Here is an 18,807-nt window from a genome sequence, read left to right as displayed (position 1 = left end):
GTTTGATGAACCTGGACAAACCACCACTCCAGCTTACGCTCTTCTCCGTTCAAGTCAGTCCAATTTTTCTGTGGGGCAATATGCGTACGCTTTCACACTCTGGCATCCGAACTCAGATGGAATAGCAAAGCTTTGGTGTCGACATTATGGAGAGGGGCATTCCGTAGATATTAAGGATGAGCTAGCCAGTTGAGATCTACCAACCACCTTCAATGACCTAATCTCCCTCGCCATCTGTATAGACCTCCGCTTCCTTGAGCGTGTTAGTAAGGTGGCACGTGAAAGAGTACCACGGTGCCTGATTCCGTCTTTTCAAGGACCGCCTGTTCTTTCACACTCTCTTGTCGAGGACTCATCTGAACCCATGCAGATTGACCACCTTGCCCTTGCTAGACAGCGACTGAGGGTTAATTGCGCTAAAGGCCAGTGTCTGTATTGTGGTGTTATGGGTCACTCCATTCATGTCAGCCCATAGAGACCGGAGAAGCTCCGGCATCTAGGGGCTGTAGGAGAGGATTCTCTAGATGGAAAGGACATCTCTCTACCCCTGACCCTTACTGTGCCCAGTTAGTTGAGTCAGCGTATTTGGATTGGGAGGCAGCCTGAAATTTTATCCTTCAGGTTGTAGTGGATCAGTTCCAAATCACCCGCTCCAGAACCCCCTGGAAATAACATCTATTGATGGGAGAACTCTTCGGGAGATGGCTTTGTCTGGCTACTGAGCCACTTGAGGTCCTTATTGGGATGCTTCACATGGAGAGGATGGTCTTCTATGTGCTTTTCCACATGTCTCACGCCTTTCTCTTGGGCCTACCATGGCTAAGATAGCACAAACCTGTGTTGGACTGGAGAACTAGAGAGCTACTCTGCTGGGGACATGTCTGTCATGGGAGAGGTGTCTGGCTCAAGTATGTCCGGCTAAGTGCCCATCTAGTCCGGCATCACTGCTTGGTTTGCTGTCTGCCTATTGTTCATTCGCCGATGTATTTGTCAAGAAAGAGGCAGAGAATTTGCCACCCCACAGGCCGTATGACTGCCCTATTGACTTGATTCCTGGATCTACATCTCCTAGAGGCCAAATTTAACCTCTTCACCCAGCTGAAATTCAAGCTATGTCAGACTACATTCAGGAGAATTTGGCCAGAGGGTTCACTTAGAAATTCTCCTCTCCTGCTGGGGCCAGGTTTTTCTTCGTTAAGAAGGATGGATCACTCTGACCCTGTATTGACTATTGAGGACTTAACCAGATCACGGTGAAAAATAAATACCTTATCCCACTGATTCCTGAGTTGCTTCACCGATTAAAAGGTGCCAGTATCTTCGCCAAATTAGAATTAAGAGGCGGGTTATGAATGGGCACCGAGGAGGATAGCAGGCCCAGGCTAAGCCACAGAAAACCAGAGAGGTTGGTAACTAAGCGGATGCAGACCCCTGATCCTGTCCACACAACTAGCAGTAGCTGTGGAGCATACCTACGATGATCCTAGATGCCTCGGCACAGCCGGAGAGCTAAGTAAGCCTAAAGCAAGAAAAGGGAAATCTAAACTGCCCCGGAGCAGACCCCAAAGGAATAGATAGCCCCCAAACATATATTGTCAGTGAGACAAGATGAAAATACAAACGCAGGCAGAAAAATAGACTGAGCAAACAATGGGGTCCACACTGACTAGACAGTACAGGAAAGGAAAGTCACTGTCTGCAATCACGCAAAAAACCCTGCAAAAGTCCAACACGTCTGATGTAAAAAACTCTGAAGTCATACGACTTCACCCCCCACTATATCAGCACTTTGGTATATTCTGAAAGCAAAGCAAAAAGAGGCCACTATAAAAGGGGACAAAACAAACTGGCACATGCAGTAAAATATGGGCAGTGATTCAGCACGACCCCAGCCGGAGCTAGCTGAGCCGCACAAAGCAGAGATAAACAAAGCCAGATCAAATGCAAACAGAATAGCAAATGAACCACTTAGCTGAACATGCAGGGAAAGATCAGGAGACATAAGACCTCAGGCGGCACAGGAAAAAAATCACCAGCAGGGATAGAGGGAGTCAGGTGTCTTAAATCCCAATCAGAAACCCCAGATCTCCAATCGTCTTCCTCATTATCAGGTGGCAAGCCTCTGTCAATCAGATCAGCTCCACTACCTCCAGGAACCACCAGAGGGAGCCCAGAAAGAGAACTCTCAATATGACCAGCTCCACTATCTTCAGTAATCACCAGAGGGAAGCCAGAGAGAGAATTCACAACAGTACCCCCCCTTGAGGAGGGGTCACCGAACCCTCATCCACGCCACCAGGCCGGTCAGGATGGGTGAAAGGCACGTACCAATCTTTCGGCATGAATGTCAGAAGCAGCGACCCAAGAATTGTCCTCCTGGCCATAACCCTTCCATTTGACCAGGTACTGGAGTCTCCGTCTAGCCAAACGAGAATCCAATATTTTCTCTACCTCATACTCCAAATTACCTTTAACCAATGCTGGGTCAGGAGGCGCCGCCATGGGATCTACTGGCTCTACAAACCTCTTCAACAAGGATTTATGGAATACGTTATGAATCTTAAACGTAACTGGAAGAACCAAACGGAAAGAAACGGGATTAAGGATTTCCAAAATCTTATAAGGTCCAATGAATCTTGGCTTGAATTTAGGAGATGCAACCTTCATAGGAATATTCCTTGAAGACAACCAAACCATATCACCCACTTTAAACCGGGGACCAATGGTTCTATACCGGTTGGAAAACCATTGGGCTTTTTCCTGAGAGTGGAATAACTTATCCACCACTTGGTCCCAAATCTGCTGCATTCTCTCTACCACAGAATCCACACTTGGGCAGGCCCAAGATTCCACCTGCCCTGAAGAAAATCGAGGATGAAACCCAAAGTTACAGAAAAAGGGCGACATCAATGTGGCAGAACTAGACCTATTGTTTAGCGCAAATTCGGCCAAGGGCAAAAATGAGACCCAGTCATCCTGATCAGCAGATATGAAACATCTCAAATAGGATTCCAAAGTCTGGTTTGTTCTCTCAGTCTGCCCATTGGTCTGAGGATGAAATGCAGAGGAGAAAGATAACTGAATTCCCAGTTTGGAACAAAAAGCTCTCCAAAATCAGGAAACAAACTGGACTCCTCTGTCCGACACAATGTTCTCAGGAATCCCGTGCAACCGAACCACCTGTTGTAAAAACAAGGGCACCAACTCAGAAGAAGATGGCAACTTTGGGAGTGGTACAAGATGGACCATCTTAGAAAATCTATCATAGATCACCCAGATAACAGTCATTCTCTGTGAGACAGGAAGATCGGAAATAAAATCCATTGAGATATGAGTCCATGGCCTCCTGGGCACCGGCAGGGGCATCAACAATCCACTAGAATGAAAACAGGGCTTGGACCGAGAACAATTCCCACAGGACTGCACAAAGTTCCTGACATCTCGAGATAAGGCAGGCCACCAAAAACACTGACTCACCAAATCTCTGGTACCAAAAATACCTGGATGACCACCCAACGCAGAGCAATGAATTTCTGACATTACTCTTTTCCTCCACTGGTCAGGGACAAACAATTTTCCCATCGGGCAACGTTCAGGTTTGTCCTCCTGAAATTCCTCCAGGGCACGTCTCAAATCAGGTGAGATGGCGGAAAGAACTACACCCTCATTTAGAATGGTAGTAGGCTCGGTCACATTAAGAGAATCCACAAAGAAACTCCTTAAAAGGGCGTCCGCCTTAACATTCTTAGTGCCCGGTGAAAAGAGACCACAAAATTAAAACGCATGAAAAACATGGCCCACCTAGCCTGTCTAGGATTCAAGCATTTGGCTGATTCAAGATAAATCAAATTCTTGTGGTCGGTGAGGACCACAACTTGATGTCTAGCGCCCTCCAACCAATGTCTCCACTCTTCAAATGCCCATTTCATGGCCAACAATTCCCGATTCCCCACGTCATAGTTACGCTCAGATGGGGAGAATTTTTGAGAAAAGAAGGCACAGGGATTCATCTTAGAAGTCACCGGATCTCTTTGGGACAAAACGGCTACTGCACCAATCTCAGAAGCATCTACCTCCGCCTGAAATGGGAGTGAGGCATCAGGTTGCCGTAGAACCGGAGCAGAAGTGAATCTCCGCTTGAGCTCCTGAAATGCCGAAACTGCCTCTGGAGACAAATTCACTACATCAGCACCCTTTTTGGTCAAATCAGTCAGTGGTTTAACAATACCAGAAAAATTACTTATAAATTTAAGGTAGAAATTAGCAAAACCCAAAAAAGTTTTGAGCTGGATTCATGTACTGGTTCATATTGTTCTGTAGTTTGGTGGCTATAATGCCTGACAGTAGTTTCGATGTTGTTGTAAGGCAGGTTATTGGGCGGTAGTTGGATGGAACTGTTCCTTTATGAAGATCCTTCAAGATCAGCACTCATACCTTGTGTTAGCCAAGCTGGGTGGTGGCCTTCTTCTAGCAGTTGGTTCATCTGCTTTGCCATGTGTTCATGTACTGCTGTTAATTTCTTTAGCCAGTAGGTGTGGATCATGTCTGGGCCAGGTATTGTCCAGCTCTTCATGTTCTTGACCTGCTGTTAGATGTCTGCTTCTGTAATGGTGACTGGTTCTTGCTCTAGGTGGTTGCTGTGTTTCATCCTCAGATCTTGCAGCCACATAGAACTGGTGTTGTGTGTTTTTTCCTTCTCCCATATGTCCCTCCAGTATTGTTCAGTCTCTGCTATTGGTGGAGTTGCTGCCTTTGTGCTGTTGTTCTGTAGTTGGGTGCACACTTTGGATGGTTCTTTGGAGAACAGGGCATTTATCTTCTTGGCCTCAGCTTCTCTAGTGTATCTCCCTATTCTTGCAGTGAGTGTTGTGAGCCTTTGCTTAGCAGTCTCTAGGGCTTCAGCTGGAGTCAGGTCTTTGCACTTGTCCAGCTTGGTCTTATTCTTGATCTTTACACCCTTCTGCATTTCTGTTAATTGGCTGACTTCCTTTCGTGTCACCTTGATTTTTGTCTCCAGCCTTCTTTTCCAAGGGGGGGACATACTTCTATTGTTCTTGCTGGTTGTATAGCTAAGCATTTCCATGATTACTGAGGAAGTAGCATAGATCAGTTTATTAGTTTGAGTTATGGTGGTGGTAGGTATTGATGCAAGTGCTCTATTGGCATCCTCTATCATACTGTCTGGTGGTGTTTCTTTGCTGGGCCTTGGCAGTTGATCTCTGGTATAGACGGTATTTAGTTTATCTAAGATCTTTTGTTTCAGACCAGCTGCAGTGCTCTCTAGTTGCAGGATTGGATCAGGATATTCAGGGAGTTGCACATGTTGTTCTTACACATGTTGGTCTTCCAGGTCTTCATGTGGGGTGGATCTGAGTGTGTGCAGTTCATCCATCTCAATTTGTGATAATAGCTTTCTCTTTATGATATTGAAATGTATTTCCTCATATGTTTCATATATCCACTCTCATTTGGTCTGCACTGTTATATATACAGTATAAAGTAGCATTTTGTTTTGATCTGATGAAATGCTGCTCTCTCTCTATATATATATATATATATATATTTAATATATATAGCTCAATGTGGGTGTGTATGTATGTCCAGGATTGGCATCCGTACCGTCGCAGCTACAGCCACAAAATTTGGCACAGTCACACGTCTGGACTCCGAGAGCGTCATAGGCTATGCTGTGAGGCAAAATTTTAACCCCGCGTATTCCAATTCACCCAACAATTTTGCCCCTATCTACATAATGGGAAAAAAGTGTATGTATGTATTGGCATCTGCACCGTCGCAGCTACAGCCACAAAATTTTTTATATCACGACATCCCACATTAAATATTGTAGGAAAAGGAAAGGCATAGACCAAAATAGTAAAATCATCAATTTTTTAATACAAGATTAAAACCAAAAACAAAACAAGGAGATTTCAACAAACATGCCAGGATACATAAAATGCACCAGAATAAAGGGAAAAAATTATGCTATCCCTAAAAAGGCAAAATATATGCACAAAGATAATATATACTTCAATAAAGCGCTTAGTGCTTAATAACAAAATTTATAATAACTAGCAATAAATAGATATCAATATACATAATGCGTTTCTGTGAGTACAAAACGTGTCTACAGTATAGTATTTTTTTTAAATATAAAAAAGTGCATAGTGCCAATAAACAAAATAATTAGTAGACATAAACTTTTGATATTTTAATATTTTGATCAGTGCATGGATAAAAATTACCCTTAAATCAGCTATATCACTTTAGTAAATTGCTCTAACACCGTATTAATTTTTCATAACTAAAGCTGACAAAATTGTGTATATTAATATAATCAATGCGTTATTCTGTTATAACAAATGTGCATAATGCCTCAAAAAAATTGACAGATACCGGTAATTGTTCAATAGTGCAGGCTAATATTAAATAATCCGCTCAGTGCTGAATACCTCAAAAATTAATAGATGTCAGTAAATAGTTAGTGCAAATTGATATAAAGTAATCCACTCAGTGCTAAATGAAATTAACAAAGAAAAACTAACTATAATACTTTTACATACAGTAAAATTATTAAATAGTGCAGGCTGATACTAAATAATCCGCTCAGTGCTGAATGCCTCAAAAATTGATAGATGTCAGTAAATAAATAGTTAGTGCAAATTGGTATAAAATAATCCGCACAGTGCTAAATGGATTTAACCACGAAAACCTAGCTACAGTCATGGCCAAAAGTATTGACACCCCTGCAATTCTGTCAGATAATACTCAGTTTCTTCCTGAAAATGATAGCAAACACAAATTCTGTGGCTAACCTCTCTAGATGTGGACGGAAAAGAAAAATTGACAAGAGATTTCAATGCAAGATTGTGCGGATGTTGCATAAAGAACCTCCACTAACATCCAAACAAGTTCAAGCTGCCCTGCAGTCCGAGGGTACAACGGTGTCAACCCGTACTATCCGTCGACACCTGAATGAAAAGGGACTGTATGGTAGGAGACCCAGGAAGACTCCACTTCTTACCCCGAGACATAAAAAAGCCAGGCTGGAGTTTGCCAAAACTTACCTGAAAAAGCCTAAAACATTTTGGAAGAATGTTCTCTGGTCAGATGAGACAAAAGTAGAGCTTTTAGGGCAAAAGCATCAACATAGAGTTTACAGGAGAAAAAAGAGGCATTCAAAGAAAAGTACACGGTCCCTACAGTCAAACATGGCGGAGGTTCCCTGATGTTTTGGGATTGCTTTGCTGCCTCTGGCACTGGACTGCTTGACCGTGTGCTTGACATTATGAAGTCAGAAGACTACCAACAAATTTTGCAGCATAATATAGGGTCCAGTGTGAGAAAGCTGGGTCTACCTCAGAGGTCATGGGTCTTCCAGCAGGACAATAACCCAAAACACACTTCAAAAAGCACTAGAAAATGGTTTGAGAGAAAGCATTGGAGACTTCTAAGGTGCCCAGCAATGAGTCCAGACCTGAATCCCATAGAACACCTGTGGAGAGATCTAAAAATGGCAGTTTGGAGAAGGCACCCTTCAAATATCAGGGACCTGGAGTGGTTTGCCAAAAAAGAATGGTCTAAAATTCCAGCAGAGCATTGTAAGAAACTCATTGATGGTTACCGGAAGCAGTTGGTCGCAGTTATTTTGGCTAAAGGTTGTGCAACCAAGTATTAGGCTGAGGGTGCCAATACTTTTGTCCGGCCCATTTTTGGAGTTTTGTGTGAAATGACCAATGTTTTGCTTTTTGCTTCATTTTCTTTTGTGTTTTTTCATTTAAGACAAATTAAATGAAGATAATAATACCAAAGAATTTGTGTTTGCAATCATTTTCAGGAAGAAACGGAATATTATCTGACAGAATTGCAGGGGTGTCAATACTTTTGGCCATGACTGTATAATACTACATGATGCAAAACCTGCACCGGTATTCAAATAATTATCACAAAAGAACTCACATGAGTATAGATGCCGGTACCACTGGTGTACATGTCTCTCCTGGCTAACCCGACTGCGCCGTTTCGCCATATGGCTTCCTCAATAGGGGCCAACAAAAATTTTGCACAGTCACATGTCTGGACCCTGAGAGCACCATAGGCTATGTTGTGAGGCAAAATTTTAACCCCGCATGTTCCAATGCACCAAACAATTTTGCCCCTATCTACATAATGCGGAAAAGGTGTATGTATGTATTGGCATCTGCATCATCGTAGCTACAGCCACAAAATTTTGCAGTCACACGTCTGGACTCCGAGAGCATCATAGGCTATGTTGTGAGGCAAAATTTTAACCCTGCACATTCTAATTCACCAAACAATTTTGCCCCTATCTACATAATGGGGAAAAAGTGAAAGGAAAAGTGTTGGAGGCAAATTGACAGCTGCCAGATGTGAACAAGGGGGACTTAAAGAATGAGAGCGATGGTGCCAAAGAGTATATACCGTACAGTTGCTAAGGTGGGGCCCTGACATGGGATACTCACCACACATGGGGATATGAACACACACACAAAATGCGCCACACACTACCACGCGCTTCAACACATATACCACCCTCAGCACACATTCCACCACACATACACCAATCTTGCCACATAAAAGTCGAAATGCAAAAGTCGCCACTCAAAACTCACCACGCTGTCCCAGAGCTGTTTAAAAGATGAAAAATGAGCTGTGATTGGTTGCTATCAGCAACAGTTTTTTTTGTAGACAGTTGTGGTAACTGAGGCCTATTATTCTTATCATTTCTATGGTGTTATCGTCCTTCTGTAAAGCTGGGAATAACACAATTTATTACCGTGCCAACACAGACCACCCTCTGACACAGACTGCAGGGGGGAGCCCAGTATCACACAGGATAGGATTAGATACACAGCTCAGCAGTCAGTATCACACAGGATTGGATTAGATACACGGCTCAGCAGTCAGTATCACACAGGATAGGATTAGATAAACAGCTCAGCAGTCAGTATCACACAGGAGAGGATTAGATACACAGTTTTTATGTGCAATATAATCATTATAATTTGTTATAACTAACCACAGTTGGTTACTATGCCCAGGCAACGCCGGGCTCTTCAGCTTGTATATATATATATACATACTGTATATAAATATATACTGCATATAAGTGTGTTTGTGTCACTGACATGTATATATATGTATTCTATGTGTATATATCTATTCTATTGTTTTCTAAGCTGTCAGTGTGATTTTACTGTAGCCGCACATGAATTGCTGGCTTTTCAAAGGACACCTGTGTGTAAAAATCAGACAGTACATGCACAGTGCGAGTGCTGTGCGATTTTTTTCTCGCACCCATTGACTTGCATTGGTGAGTCTTGTCCGAGATACGCAGCAATACGCAGCATGCTGCGATTTTTTTTTCTCAGTCCAAATTCAGCTGAGAAAAAAATTGCTTGCAGATGAGATGTAACCCATTGAATAACATTGGTCCGAGTGCAATCCGACTTTTTATCAGATTGCACTTGTCCGTATTTCTCTCAAATAGGTATGAGCTCTTATGCATATGATAGGATGGTGAGTACAAGAACAAATCTTCTGGCTGTATGAACAAGTGTCAGTAAACGATTAAATAAAAATTTTCATTTGTAATATGCATGTTATATATGTGTACTTATAAAGTAATAATAAATAATTTTATTTTTCTACTGCCAACATATTTCACAATACTTTATAATTCTAGGGTATGTGTTAAAACAAAATAAATTTCAAAAACTGACCGTCACATCCAAGTATAAGCATAAGGCGTTTTTAATCAATCCAGGGCCATTTCCCCTCCACAGAGATATAGACTTCAGTCCTAACAGAGGATTTTTCATACATTCCCATTCAGATGGAGACTACAGTCTTAGTGAGGATTGGCATAGACAGGGACCTAGAAAATGAGAAATGCCTTAACGTGGCTTCCAGGTACACATAACTTGGCCATTTTATGCGCTAAACTTTCTCAATTTTTCATACTTCTAATGCAGTAATGCAATTCATTATTCATTTTTCATGTTTGCATGGTTTGGCACTACAGTGTGCTTCCTTTTTTGCTTAAAACAAAATAAGACATTACAGAATAATGCTGGGTCATTTTGGTAAATATTCATTGATTTTTTTGTCTAAAGCAAGAACATAACTACCAGAGATGAGCGAACAATTCCGAATGCTAGCATGCTTGTTTTGAGTAACGAGTATAATAATAATAATAATAATCTTTATTTATATAGCACCAACATATTCCGCAGCGCTTTACAGTTTAACAGTTTCAAAACACAAGTCATAAGTAACAACGTTAACAATACAATAATTAAAGCAAAATAAGACGACCCTGCTCGTGAGAGCTTATAATCTACAATGAGGTGGGGGAGATACAAAGTACAGGTGTGTATTTACAATGATGTATTTACAATGAAGGTGCAGCCATCTTGAGGGAGTGAGGGATGGATGGAGATAGTGAATGGGCTACACACGCACACTTACACATAGAATGACTTTGATTAGTGAACGTGATAGGCTGCTCTGAACAGATGTGTTTTGAGGGAGCGCCTAAAACTGTGCATAATGGGAGTCGATGCAGAATTTTTTTCCGGCAGACCCTACAAAGAGGTCTTGGGGCAGTGAAAAGGTTCAAATGAAAGGGGCAAGTGCTGAATGGAAAGAGAATAACATGGGGAAGACCACTAGAAGCATCTCTTACTCCATGATCACTGCTGAAAACAATGTAACATAGTAACATAGTTATTAAGGTTGAAGGAAGACTTTAAGTCCATCTAGTTCAACCCATATCCTAACCTACATGCCGTAACATGTTGATCCAGAGGAAGGCAAAAAAAAAAACCCATGTGGCAATCAGCAAGCTTTACATTGGGAAAAAAATTCATTCCCGACCACATACAGCAATCAGGCTAGCTCCCTGGATCAACGCAATATCAAATAAACTAGTGTATATAACCTGTAATATTATACTTTTCAAGAAAGGCATCCAGACCCTTCTTAAATTTTAGTAGGGAATCACTCATTACAACATCATATGTCAGAGAGATCCATAGTGTCACTGCTCTTATAGTTACTCTTACTGCTCTTACTGCTCTTACATATTCACATCTGTGAATATGCTTAAACCTTCCTTCCTCCAGACGTAGAGGATGTCCCCTTGCCCCTTCACAGGTCTTTGCGTAAAAAGATCATTAGAAAGGTCTTTGTACTGTCCTCGCATATATTTATACATTGTAATAAGATCACCCCTAAGCCTTCGTCTTTCCAAACTAAACAATCCCAAGTGTAATAACCTGTCTTGGTATTGTAGACCCCCCAGTTCTCTAATAACCTTAGTCACTCTTCTCTGCACCTGCTCCAGTTCAGCTATGTCTTTCTTATACACCGGAGACCAGAACTGTAACAGTATTCTAAGTGTGGTCGCACTAGTGACTTATGTAGAGGTAAAATTGTGTTCTCCTCATGAGCATCTATGCCTCTGTTAATGCATCCCATTATTTTATTTGCCTTTGCAGCAGCTGCCTGACACTGGCCACTAAATGTGATTTTGTCGTCCAACCATATACCCAGGTCTTTTTCAGTGACAGTTTTTCCCAGTGTTTTACAATTAAGCACATAATTATGCATCTTGTTGTTCTACCCAAGTGCATGACCTTACACTTAATCCCCATTAAAGCTCATTTGCCATTTATCAGCCCAAGCTTCTAGTTTACATAAATCCTCCAGTAATATAAAATTGTCCTCTTCTGTATTGATTACCCTGCAGAGTTTAGTGTCATCTGCTTGCAAATATTGAAATTCTACTCTCTATGTCCCCTACAAGGTCATTAATAGATATGTTAAAAAGAAGCGGGCCCATTACTGACCCCTGTGGTACCCCACTGCTAACCGTGACCCAGTCCGAGTGTTCTCCATTAATAACCACCCTTTGTTTCCTATCCCTGAGCCAGCTCTTAACCCACTTACTCACATTTTTCCCTATCCCCATTGTTCTCATTTTATGTATCAACATTTTGTGTGGCACTGTATCAAAAGCTTTTGAAAAATGCATGTACACCACGTCCACTGCATTTCCTTGGTCCAGTCCGGAACTTACCTCTTCATAAAAGCTTATCAGTTTAGTCTGACAGGAACGGTCCCTTGTAAACCCATGTTGATATTGGGTCATGAGGTTGTTCTTCTTCAGATACTCCAGTATAGTATCTCTTAGAAACCCCTCCAGGATTTTACCCACAGTAGAGGTTGCGCTCACTGGCCTATAATTTCCAAGTTCAGTTTTTGTCCCCTTTTTGAATATTGGCACCACATTTGCTATACGCCAGTCCTGTGGTACAGACCTTCTTATTATGGAATCTTTAAAGATTAAAAATAATGGTCAGTCTATGACCGTACTTAATTTCTGCTGTACTCTGCAGTATTCGGGGGTGTATCCCATTCGGGCCTGGGGAATTGCTAATTTTAGTGATTTTTAAACGTCGCTGTACTTCCTGCTGGGTTAAGCAGGTGACATTTAATGGAGATTTTTTTTTATCACTGACCATGTTATCCGTCATGGGATTTTCTTGTGTAAATACTGTTGAAAAAAAGTCATTTAGCATATTAGCTTTTTCCTCATCCACCATTTCACCCAGACTATTTTTAAAGGGTCCAACACTATAATTTTTTATTTTCTTACTCCTTATGTAGTTAAAGAATATTTTGAGATTATTTTTACTTTCTCTGGCAGTGAGTCTCTCTGTCTCAATCTTTGCTATCTTTATTTGCTTTTTACAGAATTTATTTAATCTTCTGTATTTATTTAATGCCTCATCACTGCCTGCTTGCTTTAATTCTCTAAATGCTTTATTTTTGTCACTTATTGCACCCTTACAGCTCTATTTAGCCATAGTGGTTTCCTCCTATTTTTAGCATGTTTATTCCCATACTGTGCACAGGTCCCATTCAGGATGCTAATAAATATCTCCCATTTTCTTTGTGTATTTTTATGTCTCAAGATATCATAGTAACATAGTTTTGAAGGCTGAAGGAAGACCTTATGTCCATCTAGCTCAGCCTATTTTTAGTGCAGCTGTTTTGCATTGTTGATCCTGGGGAAGGCAAAAAACTCATAGAGTAGAAGACAATTTTCTCCATAGGGAAAAAAATTCCTTCCCCTAAGCTGGGTCTACCATCTACCTATAATATTATGCTATTCGTAACCTTCTATACTGTTACTCACAAGAAAAGCATCCATTCCTTTCTTAAATTCATTCAGTGAATTGGCCATCACCACTTCCTCAGGAAGAGAATTCCAGAGCCCCACTGCTGTTACCGTGAAGAACCCTCTTCTATGCTGGTGCAGAAGTTGTCTTTCCTCCAAATGAAGAGAATGCCCCCTTGTTCTTGTCACAGTCCTTGGTACAAACAGTTCATTGGAGAGATCTCTGTATTGCCCTCTGATATACTTGTACATATATATTAGGTTTCCCCTAAGTCTTCTCTTTTCTAGAGTAAATAGACCTAATTTTGATAACCTTTCTGGGTATTGTAGTGAACCAACTCCATTTATCATTTTAGTAGCCCGCCTTTGAACCCTTTCAAGTTCAGTAATGTCTTTCTTGAGCACCAGCGTCCAAAATTGCACATAATACTCCAAGTGTGGTCTGACGAGTGATTTGTACAGAGGGAGAATTGTTTTCATCTCGTGTCCCCAGACCTCTTCTAATGCATCCCATGACCCTATTTGCTTTGGTGGCAGATGCCTGACACTGGGCACTCCAATTTAGCTTCTTATTGACTAAGATGCCTAAGTCTTTTTCCATGTCTGATTCCCCAGCAGTTTCCCATTTAGTAAGTATTTGTAGCATCTGTTTCTCCTTCCCATGTGCATAACCTTACACTTATCTGTGTTAAACCTCATTTGCCATTTTTCAGCCCAATTCTCCAATTTACTCAAATCTGTCTGTAGTTGCAAACTGTCCTCCTTATCATCCCAGTTAATTACACCAAGATCATCTCTCATCCGTTGGAAATTTGCCTTCCTGAAGTTTAGTGTCCTTGTAACTTCTCTACTACACATCTTATTAAAGGATACATGAAAACTTATTATTTTGTGATCACTATTACCCAAGTGACCCCCAACCATTATATTCGATATGCGTCCTGGCCTGTTGGTTAATATTAGGTCTAGCAGTGCCCCCTCTTGTTGGGTCCTGAACCAGTTGTGAAAGGCAATTGTCTCCCATAGTTGTCAAAAACCTATTACCTTTGCTGGAACTGCAGCTTTCGGTTGCTCAATGTATTTCAGGGTAGTTGAAGTCCCCCATAACAATGACTTCTCGTTGAGTCGCTGCTTCATCTATTTGCTTTATGAGGATATTCTCCGTTGCTTCCATTATTTTTGGAGAGTTATAACAAACCCCTATCAGTAAATTATTATTTTTTCCCCTCCCCTTATCTCCACCCACAGGGACTCTACATTTTCATTAGATTCATATATATTATCACGCAAGATGGGTTTTAAGGATGATTTTACATATAAACACACGCCTCCCCCTTGCTTATTTGTACTGTAATTTCTGAACAGACTATAGCCCTTTAAATTAACAGCCCAGTCATGGTTCTCGTCCAGCCATGTCTCAGATATCCCCACCATGTCATAATTATGTTCCAACAAAATTAATTCTAATTAACTGTTCTAACACCATCCCCTATTCCACCCCCACATTCAATTTCATTATTTGTACCCAGGTCTCTATCTGCACTGTCTTTACGTCCTATAAAATTAATACCCTACCCCCCAGTCCCTAGTTTAAATTAGTTTAAACACTCCTCCATCCTTCCAAACTCCTCCTTCCTACACCAATTCTTGAGCCACTTATTAACCTCCATAATCTCCCATTGCCTCTCTGGCATGGCACGTGGTACAGGCAGTATTTCAGAAAATACCACCTTGGAGGTCCTTGCTTTAAGCCTAATTCCCTGAAATCATCTATAAGGACCTTCCACCTACTTCTAACTTTGTCATTTGTGCCAATGTGCCACATGTCTGCTGGGTCCTCACCAGCCCCTCCCAGTAATCTGTCAACCCGATGAGTGATGTGTCGGACTCGAGCGCCAGGTAGGCAGCACACCGTTCGACGATCCCTGTCTTTGTGACAGATTGCCCTATCTGTTCTCCTAATAATTGAGTCCCCGACTACCAGCTCCTGTCTGGCCTGCCCTGCTCTCCTATTTCCCCCTTACTGGAGCAGACACTCCTCTGGTGGCTTTCACAGGACATGCCTGGCTGCAGAAGTGCTACCCCTGCACTGACACTCCCCTCATCTGCCAACTTAGCAAACTTATTGGGGTGTGCCAGATCAGGATTAGCCTCCCTGGCGCTCTTCCCTCTATCCCGCCTTCTAACTATCACCCAGCTTGCTGCCTCACTGTCCTGCAGCTCCAACCTAGCATCCCCCTCCTCATCTATCCCATTGAGCATCTGCTGAGTGAGCAGAAGACTCCTTTCCATATTGTCCATGGATCTCAGTGTTGCCAGCTGCACATTTAGATCCAGTATCTGGGCTTCCAAATGCACAGCGTGCTCACATATCGCACAGCAGTATGCACCCTCGAACCGCTGTTCAAGGATTGCATACATGTGGCAAGATGTACACTGGATGGCATTGGCTATAGTAGAGCACATTCCTAATGGGGATTGCACAAGACAGAATAGATAAGTAAAAAATTAAAAGTATTAATAAAATATAACAGCAATTCAGTAATGCCTCCCTTGGAAACTCCCTGAATCCAAAGTCACTGAATCACAAGTCACACACTTACCACTGTTCGCACTTACACTCCGGTCACACTCATCTCGCTCACACTCACTGAAGCAGAAGATTTAAAGAGATTTTTTTTTCCTTCACCAGCAAACCACCCTGCTGCTCAATGCACTTCCAAATAGTGTCACACTTTACTCTACTTTAAGGAGTGAAAATAAAACATTCCAAAATGATGAGAAATTGCATTTTACAAGCGTTAAGAAACATTTTTTTTCCTATATAATGACTTGTATATAAGGAAAAGATTAAAAGTATTAAAAAACCTTTAATTTAAGCAAACCAAAATTGATTTTTTTACTTAAAAAATAGGAAATTTAAGTTCAATTTATGAAGGAAGCAAGCAATGTTAAAAATTAGGGACTCAGATAATAAGATATAAGTACATTTACAGAATGGGAGGAACAGACCTAAGCAATAGTATATGTGAATAAGACTTGGGTACACTAATAGATCACAGACTGTACATGAGTCAACAGTGTGGTGCAGCAGCAAAAAAGGCAAACACATTTTTGGGATTTCTTAAGAGAAGCCTAGATCACGCAAAGTTATTACCCCTTCTATTCTGCCTTGGTCAAGCTTCATCTGGAATGCTGTGTCAAGTTCTGGGCACAACATTTTAAAAAAGACATCGAAAACCTGGAGCAAGTTCAGAGAATAGCTACCAGGAAGGTGAGCAGACTGCAAAGTTTGTTCTACAAGGAATGGTTAGAGGATCTGGGAATGTTTAGCTAGCAAAAAAGAAGGTTAAGTGGAGATTTTATAGCTGTCTACACATATCTGAAGGGATGTCACTGTGTAGAGGGATCATCCTTATTCTCATTTGCCCATGGAAACACGATAAGCAATGGAATGAAACTGAAAGGGAGAAGATACAGAGGATATACAGATTGGATATTAGAAGAAACATTCTGACAGTGAGGGTGATCAATGACTGGAACATGCTGCCACAAGAGGTTGTGAGAATCATGTGGGAATAGTGGATGAGGGCAGGTATATCTCGCCCAGATTCCTTTCCTATGTGGCCTAGTCTGGTCAGTATCGCACCTGCTTGCTAATGAATAATGGGAGGTGGATATAAAAGGATGCAAGGTGGTTGTGTGAGTGTCTCAGCCTGGGAACACAGAGAGCCTGTCTGTGTGAGAGACACACGTGAGTGGAAGCAGTGCCCACTGCAACTGTGGTTTGGCTGGACGGGAGAAGCCCGCCAGTTGGTAGTTAGGTTGTCCATTGTTTAGTTAGTGCCGGACAGGCAAGGATTTGTTTTATGTTTTATTTCCTTTTGCATTGCTTTCACCGTTAATAAACCTGACCCAGGGTCAGTTATACACGAATCCCAGCTCTGCGCCTGAGTTTCATGCTGAATGCACGTGACCTTTGACCCCAGCAAAGGCGATCCCGGAGTGTTTTATCACATTGTGGTGGAGAACGCGGGCATCACGTTGCAAGCATGAGCATGGAGGACGTGGTGAAAGCACTGGTACAGTCCACCGCCGTCCAGCAAGAAGCTAATCGGGTGATGATGGCCCAGCTGAAGGAGTTGGTGGACATGACAGTTACCGATCGTTCGCTTCTCCAGCAGGTGGCGCAGCGCTTGGCAAGCTTACCTGAGCTTAACCTGGAAGCCGAGTCGAGAGTGATTCACGTGAGTCGGTACTGGCAGAAAATGACGACCGAAGATGACGTCGTGGCATACCTGACCACGTTTGAACGGACGGCGGTGAGAGAAAAATGGCCGAAGGCATGATGGGCCGGCCTGATTGCCCCGTTTCTTTCCGGTGAGGCCCAAAAGGCTTATTATGACTTAGAGCCTGAAGCCGCGCAGGACTTTGACAAACTGAAAGCCGAGATCTTGGCCCGGCTGGGAGTGACGACCGCTGTCCGTGCACAGAGAGTGCATCAATGGACTTATCAGCCGGATAAACCACCGCGGTCCCAGATGTTCGACCTGATCCACGTGATGAAGAAGTGGCTACAACCCGAGGTGTTGACAGCACCAGAGATAATCCAGAGAGTCGTCATGGACAAGTACCTGAGAGCTCTACCGCCAGCCCTGAGGAAGTGGGTAAGCCATGGAAATCCTACGACGGCAGATCAACTGGTGGATCTGGTTGAACGTTACTCCGTGGCGGAAGGACTCCGAGACGATGCTACCCCACCTCGTTCTTCATCATCTCCACGTGGAACCGGTAAGACTGTTCCAGGGAGTAGGGGAGATGGAAAAATCCCTAAGACAGTGGGGGAGGAAAACGGGACTGCCCGCACTGCGAGGCCGAGAGTAACGAACTATGGTCTAAGCAAGGGGCCCGTTAGGTGTTTCCGCTGCCAAGAGATGGGACATATTGCTGCGAACTGTCCGGTCACTACTGAACCCATGCAGTGCGACGTCACAGACTCTAAAAACCGCATGTCTATGGTTGCAAGGGTAGTGAGTGTGAATGCCGGTCAAAAGGATGTGGAAAAACACTTGTGTGATTTAACTGTTGATGGCAAAAATGTGGTGGCATTGTTAGACTCGGGAAGTGTGGTGACTCTGGTGAAGGCCAGTCTGGTGTCAGCCCCAACTGGACCATCAGACAAATTTTCTGTAACGTGTGTGCATGGAGACACCTGTTCGTACCTCACCACGGTCATATGCATTACTACTTCCTATGGGTCTGTGCAACATAAAGTGGGACTCGTCCCGGCGTTATTGCATGATGTTATCCTGGGCCGGGATTTTCCCCACTTCTGGCAACTGTGGGAGAATCAGTTGATGCCCTCGGGTAATAGTGTACATGATTCTTCTCCCAGGGAGCGTGTGGGTCCCGAACCCCTGGAAGAGGTCTCCCCGGAAGACTCGGGGGAAGAGTCTGCGGGAAATGACCTGCAGTTCCCGTTTTCAGTCATGGCGGGTGATAATGAGGAGCCCGGGGAAGAGGAGGAGGCTGACAGCCGTCTACCTCCCCGTTTGCCGGATTTAGAAGTTCAGAAAGATGACTTCCAAAGCGAGCAAATA

General features: G+C 42.7%; 1 long non-coding RNA gene across 1 annotated transcript in view; it reads right to left on the bottom strand.

Moving 5' to 3' along the window:
- LOC141089612 (uncharacterized) overlaps nucleotides 1-18,807 on the bottom strand; it is a 226,842-nt gene that overhangs the window by 30,901 nt on the left and 177,134 nt on the right. The window contains exon 2 of the long non-coding RNA XR_012232346.1: nucleotides 9,744-9,898. This is a non-coding gene — a long non-coding RNA (uncharacterized lncRNA). The remainder of the gene's footprint in view (nucleotides 1-9,743; nucleotides 9,899-18,807) is intronic.

Source organism: Dendrobates tinctorius, unplaced genomic scaffold (genome assembly GCF_039654945.1).
Source record: "Dendrobates tinctorius isolate UK_male_01 unplaced genomic scaffold, ASM3965494v1 ptg000046l, whole genome shotgun sequence".
Taxonomy (NCBI): domain Eukaryota; kingdom Metazoa; phylum Chordata; class Amphibia; order Anura; family Dendrobatidae; genus Dendrobates; species Dendrobates tinctorius.
Note: the sequence above shows the minus strand (reverse complement) of the source record. Positions and strands in the feature narration are given on the sequence as shown.